The sequence below is a fragment of the Monopterus albus genome, unplaced genomic scaffold, assembly GCF_001952655.1.
Source record: "Monopterus albus unplaced genomic scaffold, M_albus_1.0 scaffold179.1, whole genome shotgun sequence".
In the NCBI taxonomy this organism is placed as follows: domain Eukaryota; kingdom Metazoa; phylum Chordata; class Actinopteri; order Synbranchiformes; family Synbranchidae; genus Monopterus; species Monopterus albus.
The window spans coordinates 817779-825759 of NW_018128059.1; the positions used below are offsets into that span (position 1 = coordinate 817779).

At 40.1% G+C, this 7981-nt stretch overlaps 1 protein-coding gene across 8 annotated transcripts in view; it reads right to left on the reverse strand.

Moving 5' to 3' along the window:
* bcas3 (BCAS3 microtubule associated cell migration factor) overlaps window positions 1–7981 on the reverse strand; it is a 531108-nt gene that overhangs the window by 507638 nt on the left and 15489 nt on the right. The gene's annotated exons all lie outside the window — the stretch shown is intronic.

The window sequence follows — 7981 nt, forward strand, 5'->3', positions numbered from 1 at the left end:
TTTTTCGCCGACGTTTTGTTTCAGCCGATCGTCTGTATTGACTGTAAGTATATGGAGCAGTGAGATGTATGCGCTGGAATGAGCGACTTATGCAAATACCATTCATCCCATCTCAGTAACACTGACAGCTGAATTGGTGACAATTTTCTCTACGATTGTCATCTATTATATGTGTATAATGCTTAAGAATGACATAATAGCAGCACAAAAGCGGTAAGAGGAAGAGCAAAAGCATAGCAACAGCTCCGAGACCGGGGGAGTCACGTGACGCATGGCTACCAATGGCATTGCACCAATGCATTGTCTATGGCCAAATATAAATGTCGATTATAAAAAAAACCATAACAGATATCAAGATGATTTTTGCACCATTAGTATGTCTCACGAGTTGAATAAAGTTGAAATCGCACTTCTAGCCCAAGGTATGCCGGAGATATTAAGCTTCCAATTTTGCCCCATTCATTTCCAATGGGGAAATTTCTGTAAAAAAAAAGCTAAATAGCTTAAAAAGTATAAAAGTTATAAAAAAGTTGTGTACAAGCACACGTCCTTAAGGAGATACACAGTGTGATACCTCAATGGCCCTTCTAGGTGAAAGTATGCTGCATTAATTAGATGCCGACGAACAGTGGTAGAAACCAGAATAATAATAATAAAGAACTGGATAACATAGTGTGGATGCATACGCATCCACACAATAATAATAATAATAATAAAGAACTGCATAACATAGCGTATAATAATAATAAAGAACTGCATAACAATTTCAATAAACAGACTTTTTAAAAATATTTGTTTAAAATTATGTTTGTAGACCTAAATAAAGAACAGAAGAGCATAAAGGGGATGCTTCACAGCATCCGCACAATAAAGAACAGGAGAGCACACAATCACATGTACGTAAGCAATATCTTGTTACAGCACCTTTAGCACCAATTACAGCCTCAAGTCTTTTTGAGTATGATGCTACAAGCTTGGCACACTTATTTTTGGGCCGTTTTTCCCATTCTTCTTTGCAGTACCTCTCAAGTTCCATCAAGTTGGATGGGGAGCGTCGGTGCACAGCCATTTTCAGATCTCTCCAGAGATGTTCCATCAGGTTCAAGTCTGGGCTCTGGCTGGGCCACTCAAGGACATTCACAGAGTTGTCCTGTAGCCACTCCTTTGTTATCTTGGCTGTGTGCTTATGGTCATTGTCCTGTTAAAAGATAAAACATTGCCCCAGTCTGAGGTCCAGAGCTCTCTGGAACAGGTTTTCATCAGGAATGTCTCTGTAAATTGCTGCGATCATCGTTCCCTCGATCCTGACTAGTCTCCCAGTTCCTGCTGCTGAAAAATATCCCCACAGCATGATGCTGCCACCACCATGCTTCACTGAGGGATGGTGTTGGCCAGGTGGTGAGTGGTGCCTGGTTTCCTCCAGACATGATGCTTGGCATTCAGGCCAGAGAGTTCAATCTTGGTTTTATCAGATCAGAGAGTTTTGTTTCTCAAGGTCTGAGAGTCCTTCAGGTGCCTTTTGGCAAAATCCAGGCTGGCTGCCATGTGCCTTTTACTGAGGAGTGGTTTCTGTCTGGCCACTCTACCATACAGGCCTGATTGGTGGAGTGCTGCAGAGATGGTTGTTCTTCTGTAAGGTTCTCCTCTCTCCACATAGAAACGCTGGAGCTCTTTCAGAGAGACAATTGGGTTCTTGGTCACCTCCCTGACTAAGGCCCTTCTCTCTTGATCACTCAATTTGGCCAGGCGGCCCGCTCTAGGAAGAGTCCTGGAGGTTCTGAACTTCTTCCATTTACAGATGATGGAGTCCACTGTGCTCATTGGGACCTTCAATGCTGGAGATATTTTTCTGTACCCTTCCTCAGATCTGTGCCTTGATACAATCCTGTCTCGGAGAGCTACAGACAATTCCTTGGACATCTTGGCTTGGTTTGTGCTCTGACATGCACTGTTAACTGTGAGACCTTATATAGACAGGTGTATGCCTTTCCAAATCATGTCCAATCAACTGAATTTTTCACAAGTGGGCTCGCGCTGTGAATACTTTCTGGATGTACTGTATGACCACAGTGTACCCATCTTCTGATGGTTACTTTTAGCAGGATAACATGCCATGTCACCAAGCTAAAATCATCTCAAACTGGTTTCTTGAACATGACAACGCATTCATTGACTTTATTCAAATGGCCTCCACAGTCACCAGATCTCAATGAATTAAGCACCTATGGGATGTGGTGGAATGGGAAATTCACATCATGGACGTGTAGCTGACAAATCTGCGGCTACTGCATGGTGATATCATGTCAGTATGGACCAAACTCTCTAAGGAATGCTTCCAGCACCTTGTTGAATCTATCCCACAAAGAATTAAGGCAGTTCTGAAGACAGGGCGTCCAACCTGGTACTAGCAAGGTTTAGCCATCGTGCTCATATGCAATGGCACCTTATATACGTGAATGCATACCTGTGCTGTAGGCTGTGTCTGCCATGTGTAACGGGACATTGTTGTAAGCACAGAATGCCCCACTTCTGTCAATCTTTTAAGCATTTAAATACACTGGAACCTGCATTATCACTTTACCAGTGCTTTAATCTGTTTGTTTAAGCCTTTAAACCCATCTGAGGGGATGATCGCCCTTTTGTGCAATTATAGTCTTTTCAAAGTGGCAGATTTGGAGCTGTGTTTTTATTCAAAGAGCTTGAGGTACAGCAGCGGAGCAGTGGTAGATTAACACTGGAGACACAAGCAGGTCATACGAGCCCCGAGGGCAGGAATAAAAAGAGGATGGCAGCAGAATAGGATTCCTGTACAGGCAAAGAGACATGCAGGGGGCAATAATGGAATTTGCTGTATTAAATGAGAAGAGCAGAGGACCAGAGGGTAGTGCACCGGGTTATTGCGCATTACCCCACTGCTCATCCTCGCCTTACATAGCTCTGTGTGACATTCACTGCCATCAACAACATTCCCATCATTACATTAGTGGCCCGGCATATGCAATATGCCAAATTGATTTTTCAAAGTTGTTTTCCCTGCATACAATCATCATTATATTCATTTCATTTGTGGCTCTGATGTTTTTATGGAATCAGTGTCTGCTGTTCTGTTTTAATCTCTCAAATGTAATGCCATAAGCTGTGAACATATATCTGGGCCATATTCACAAATAAATACACTCACCAACACAATGCTGGACATACTGGAAACTTGGAGGGAGCAGTGCTTTAGGGATCATATAGTAACAGGTACTCGTTCATGAGCTTCCATAACATGCAATGCTAAGATGCTTAAAGTACACATTATTTTTTATTTTAGGTGAACTCATTCATTTACACTTACTACAAAAGGTTGTTGATATTGATAAAGATACAAATGACACCCTGAAGGAGAACAGGATATGTAGAGTGCATCTTGTTTACCTTTTATTAAATAGTTATCTGGCTGTACAAATTTAAAAACAACTCTCTCAATAACAGTTGGAAATTCAAGTTCATTTTGGCTGTTAATTATTTTGGAAATGTGTATGCTGCATAACCAGTAATATTTTAGCTGTTTTTCAACAAAGGTTTTTGTACTGGAGTGGACTGAACTAGAAATTATAGAACTTATCAGTCCAATTTGAAGTTTGTAGTAGATGTGAACAGGAACCCCTTCAATTCCATCAAACAACTAGAAAAGAATTTCAGCTGTTAATCCTTTAGACATATTGAGCTTTACTTACTTATTTAGTGCACTCCAGATCATAGCACTGACCAATGAAAATATTCAAAAATATCATCATGGTACACTTATTATGGTGCTCTTTTCATGAGTAGTTATCTGAATTCACAAAGTAAAATAGGTTATTTGCTGTAGCTTTTGTTTAAATAGCATACTGCTACTGTAAAGATAGCTTTAAATCTGTTTGGTATTCAATTTTATAATTTCTCTCATTGTTGACTGGCTGTTGCCAGAATGAAATTTACCTGTGCAGCTTCAATGGAGTTTAATAGAAAAACATTCCATTATAATGTAAATACCTAATATTTAAATATCAACTTTTTGTGCAACTACTCAATATTAAAGAGCAAGCACTACATGGAGATATACATTTCTCAGCTGAAAGTCTGTTCTTAAATTACAAATCAGTAATACTGAACACATGAATACAAATGACTGTCACAAATTACAGCCATATCACATTTGAACACCTTCAGTGTCTGTATTATAGAAACGTCCTTATTCCATATACTAAAAGCTCTCAAGCTTAAATCAGGATTATGAACTTATTTTTCACCAAGTCTCCACCATATCCACTAACACTGACATTTGCCACAGACACCTTTCTTCCTAACAGCTAATTTCACCCCCACACGTGTGCAGACAGACAATTAGTCCAAGACAGTCTGCCTCTTATCAGGCTGCCAGGGATGACACCTCTCCAGTGTTAGTAGATCTCCATTACCTAAACACCTCTGTCAGCATCCATACAACTAGTCAGAAGTTCCCTTCTTATGATTGTGTGAAAGCATGTGTGTACACGTGTAGGTTCTGGGTCTGCTGAGCCATTACAGAGGGTGTTGGCTTAGCAACTGTCACAAACACTTCACAGCCACTCATGAGCTAGAAACCAAGGCACCTTCAGTGCTTACTTAAAATCCTGTGAAAAAGCACAGCCCAGAAACATCCCATAAACTTTCAAAACTGAAAGAAAAACAATGAGGAAGGACAGCATGTGATAACAGGCCAAGGAGGATCAGAGTTGGTGTCAAGTTCAACTGAAACTGAAAGGCAGAGCAGCCTCACCAAGCTTATATTTTATTGGGTGTGTGTAGTGTGGCTAAGACAGCTATAAGCCTTTGTGCCACCATAATAGCTGCATCAGAAAATCTGCTAGGCGTACAGGAGTTGCCACATCACAGCAGCCCACGTGTGTTCATGGGTAAAGTAAGAGTGCGTCCTTTTGCTCATGGCACGCCGATGTTTATAAAGAAACTGATTAAGGACTTTGGTGTGTTTATATCTCACAGGATGTATGTAAGGTTTGCATGGTTCAGTGACAGCCTCTACATGAAAGGTGATACTCAGTGAGAAAAGCCTTCACAGGACTGTGGGTAATTTGTTAAGTCACAGAGCAGACAAAATCTTCTAATGATTTTCCAAGACTGACTTTAAAGAGGACCTGCTGCTTGGTAAGGGTTTTGAGCTGTAAAATTCACCCAGTCAAAAGAGACTTCTGAATAGAAAAATAAATTTCAATACGCAGCTCATAAAAAAGGGTAAAAAGGAACACATATGTGGTAATAAATGTATGTATGCCTTATTAACCTTTATTTTAATTTGTTCTTTTAATATATGATTCAGTCTCTGTGTTACACATCTGGCCTGTAAATAACAGCGGTCATGTTAACCCAAATCACTCTTTTCATTATATCCCAACTTATCAATAGGTCTCCATCTTGTGGACACATTTCTCGTTACATCAGGAGTGTGGTAAAACTGGGATGACAACATGTGCTAAATAATATAACTGGCTAGATATTTGTAAACACAATTTCAAAAACTACTCATACACAACAATAATACATATTTTTATACATATTACTGTAGTTTCTAAGGATGTCATTTATGGTGTTTTATTGGATTTCAGTTTGTCTAGCTATCTATCACCTGTCTGTTTCCCTGTTAAAACTGGTAGATCAGTACTTACTTATACACTGTAATTATTTATTTTGTACTACAGTGACTCATGACAGGTGTGATGATATTGCCATTGTAATGTAACATTTATGTTTTTGGTCTACATTTGCTGGATATCATTGTTTTAAATTACCCACACAACTGATAATAATCTAGATTTATATTTTCCAACATTTAGCATTTCAATGCTGGAATCCAAAAGCATCTCTTTGATGGAATACACTTCTTATTATACCTTTATTCAGAGACAAGTAAGGTAGGATCTCAGGATCTCTGTTACCAGCCCTTCATGGTGAGAAAGTTCTGCTGTTAGAGTAGTGGTGTAGAGCAGTACTGGTCCACCCAAAGGACAAAACACCCAGACACAAACAGAGTGATGTGGTGTCTGCAATTAAATGTAGTCAGGAGTGTAATGACCTGTACAATGGGGAAACAAGCGCATGGCCGAACATAAGAGGGCCAACCCCAGTGGACCAGGTCAGCAGCCCACCTCCACCTAAAGGACAAAGGGCATTCTTCTGAGGACAGTGAAGTCCAGATGCTCTCCAGAGAATGCCGCTGGTTTGAGAGAGGAGTCAAAGAAGCAATTTTTGTCCAGCTAGAACACCCCTCTCTAAATAAAGTGGTGGACTCAGACACAATTTGTCATCCATCTAAAACCCTGTTTTGAAATGTCTACCCAAACATTTCCACCCTAATTCACACCAGGACAATAGGCATCGGTCCACATGTGAGGGTTCAAAGGTAGGTAGGTAGGTAGGTACTTTATTGATCCCTCAGTGGGGAAATTTCAGTGTTTCAGCAGCAATGGAGAACAAACATAACACCATAAGAAACAAACACCACACACATATCTTCATTAGGGTCAGGTAACGACTCTCACCGATAACCTGACCCTAATGACTCAGTTCATTAGAGGACATTGTTGGCCGTTGAAGGACTGGAACCCCAGGACTCAGTCGTTAGAGGACATTGTTGGCTGTTGAAGGACTGAAACACCACCCAGTGGGATAAATATCTCATGCTCACATCAGACAGAACTGATGAAGCATCTTGGATGAGAGGTGAAACATCTTCTACCTAAAACTATGCCCAGATGCCTTCTTCTATGTTTTTCAGCATACTACAACCTGGATGACTGAGAATTTGCACAGACATGATGTTAGAGTAGCACACTTCCTGCCATTGAGGGTGTCCACAGGGAACGGTGTCTCCAACATACTCGCAGCATTCTCAAGGACCCCTCTCACCCTGCTCACAAACTGTTTAGCCTCCTACCCTCTGGGAGGCACTTCAGGACCAGTAGAATCAGGAACAGCTTCTTCCCCACAACTGTCTCCTTACTGAACTGTGTCCCCCTGTTGACCCCCCTTCTATACCACTACAACACACACCTCACCCATTCTCATCTCTCCTCCCGGAGCTAATGCAATACACTTCTGTTACCTGTAACACTGAAGTGATCTGTTCATTTGCACATATTCACAGAATACTGCTCTATATTCATTTGCACACTGTACATATGCAGATACTGTATATTTATCTTTTGCACTATTTACACTGATTGAACTGTTCACTCATGTAACTTATCTTCTTATTCTGCACTGTTACATTCCATTTCATCCCATTGCACTAGTGTTTTATAAGATTAATGTACTTAATCCATTACTTGTAATTTAAATCCATAAAGACTGTTGTATATTGTATATTACCTGATATAAATTACTGTAAATATCAACTGTACATATCAATCAGTAAATCAGTACTGACTGTACATACTGTAACCCTAACCCTATTGCACTTCTGGTTAGATGCTAAACTGTATTTCATTGCCTTGTACTTGTACATGACTAAAGTTGAATCTAATCTAATCTAAATTGTGGTCAACACTGCAACCTAGTGGACAAGAAAATGCAATGCAACGGTCTTGATTCTTAGTGAAGAGTACTGAATTGTGAAATCCATCACAGACACCCGTCACTTTAACAGTAAATATACTCTAATTGAAAAATTGGAATTAGTTTAAAGAAAGAGGCCATCATTCATGCTCTTTTGGCAGCTCTTAATGAGACTTGGTCACTTCTCGACTGGTAGTTTGGCATCTTTCCATAAACGTTAAGATAGATTAGGAATGGTACGCCACTTCAGAATGCTTCAATATTTTCTTCTCATGCATTCTTGCTGTTAGATGTATGTTTTGGGTTATTATTGTGTTGGCACTAGGCACTATGTTTCACTCCATAATGCATTGATAATCTTCTGATTTCATTGTGCACTACATAGATTCAAAGCACCCTAAGC